Source organism: Schistocerca cancellata, chromosome 1 (assembly GCF_023864275.1).
Source record: "Schistocerca cancellata isolate TAMUIC-IGC-003103 chromosome 1, iqSchCanc2.1, whole genome shotgun sequence".
Classification (NCBI taxonomy): Eukaryota; Metazoa; Arthropoda; class Insecta; order Orthoptera; family Acrididae; genus Schistocerca; species Schistocerca cancellata.
In genome coordinates, this window is record NC_064626.1 from 648,093,387 (window position 1) to 648,095,419 (window position 2,033).

Sequence of the window (2,033 nt, forward strand, 5' to 3'; positions counted from 1 at the left end):
CAATTACAGGCTTCTATCGACTAGAAGCTTCCTGGCAGATTAAAACTTTATGCCGGACAGAGAATCTAACTCGGGAGTCTCGGTCCTGCACACAGTTTTAATTTACCAGGGAGTTTCATATCAGCGCACACTCCGCTGCAGAGTGAAAATCTCATTCTGCTTCTGTCGTATTGTCTGCACTATGAAGTGTGACGGCAAAACTTCCACGGAAGACGCACGGTGCACTGACATGCCCTAACCGTCGCCGGACACGCTGAGCTGAATGACGATAAGGATATTAGAGAGAGATAATAAGCTCAGATTTACGAGGAATAAGAAGGGGAATCGGTAGCGACCTTTTAAAAAACCATTTCGGTGTAAGCCTTAAATGATTTAGGTGAATCACAGTAAACCCAAGTCAGGATGGATGGAGGGAGGATTTGAGCCGCCATTCTCCTGAGTGCGAGTTTCAGAGCCTCACCACTCCGTCACCATTGTGGGCCAGTAAAAATTTAGTCAAGAATCTCTGTTAAGAAACAACATTAGCTGCATTCGCCTCTCTCGATGACAAGCAATCCTATGTCGCATTTTATTTACTATCCGCTCATGGAATTACAGGGAGAAAAATGCCACAGTAGTACTGCATACTCTGGTGAAAGTTATTTGCAATAACATTCGAACGATCGATTCACCATTTTCATTACAGATTCTGATTCCGTCCTGGAAAGCTTATGAACATAGAAATTCATAATGGGTGTACGTATAAAAAAAACTCCGTCCAAACAGGCCTTAGAAGGTCCAAAGGTACCGATCGGTCGCCGTGTCATCCTCAGACCATAGGCGTCTCTGGATGCGGATATGGAGGGGCATGTGGTCAGCACACCGCTCTCCCGGCCGTGTGTCAGTTTACGATACCGGAGCCGCTACTTCTCAATCAAGTAGCTCCTCAGTTTGCCTCACAAGGGCTGAGTGAACCCCGCTTGCCAACAGCGCTCGGCAGACCGGATGGTCACCCATCCAAGTGCTAGCCCATCCCGACAGCGCTTAACATCGGTGATCTGACGGGAACCGGTGTTACCACTGCGGCAAGGCCGTTGGAGTCGGGTGTACGTATGCTCAACAATAAATTTGTCTCCATCTCCTAATCCGTCAGTACAAGTCTAAAAGAAACGTCTCACTAACTCGTAAATGGTTCCGAACACGCTCAAACGAAAATTAGAGTAAGTTACCTATTAATGTAATATTGTCTACGTTACCAACTAGTTCTGTCTCTTTTCTTCTTCTTGGGTCTCAGCTTTTAATTTATTGCGTTACTTCTCGTTCGTCTCTGAAAGAGTCAACTTCTTATTACACTCCAAGACAAAAGTAAACACGCATCACAAAGGAGCTACGGAAAACAGATATTCCTTCAGGTATCGCCAGAAAATGCAAAATTGTAAACTCTGCCGGCCTGTGGATGAATGTGTGGAACTGCAGCCCAATTTCATTGCGCATCTGGCAGGGATAGTCAACAGGAGACGGCATAAAGTCTTTGCGAATGTTATTTTGTATGAAAGTAAATACACGTCGCAGACAATAAGCTCAAATGTCAGTATTTGAGAGAAGACGTGTATTGAGCTTGAAGAAGCTGTCCAGAGCAATCGGAGAATCGCTCGACATTTGAATAGGAGTGACGTCACTATTCGATGATGTTGGCAGGAAAGGGTGAACCATGGCCGAACACAGGGTCAAGAGAGAAACGGTCGACCCAGAGAGACGACAGCATCATTATCATCGATCGAACGTGACACTTATGTTTCAATGACCACAAAGACCATTAGTAGGTGGCTGACAGAAAGGCAGCTGAGCTCACGGCGACCCCTGCGTCGACTACCTTCGACCTCTGAACACCAACAAGCTAGTTTTGGAAATTTGTGGTAAGTTCCTATACGACCAAGCTACTGAGGTCATCGGTCGCTAGGCTTACACAATACTTAATCTAACTTAAACTAACTTACGCTAAGGACAACACATACACTCATGCCCGAGGGAGGACTCGAACCTCCGACGGGTGA

At 45.9% G+C, this 2,033-nt stretch overlaps 1 pseudogene; it reads right to left on the bottom strand.

Annotated features, from left to right (window-relative positions):
- Positions 1–960: 960 nt before the first annotated feature.
- On the bottom strand, positions 961–1,078 carry LOC126100321 (5S ribosomal RNA; annotated as a pseudogene).
- Positions 1,079–2,033: the final 955 nt, after the last annotated feature.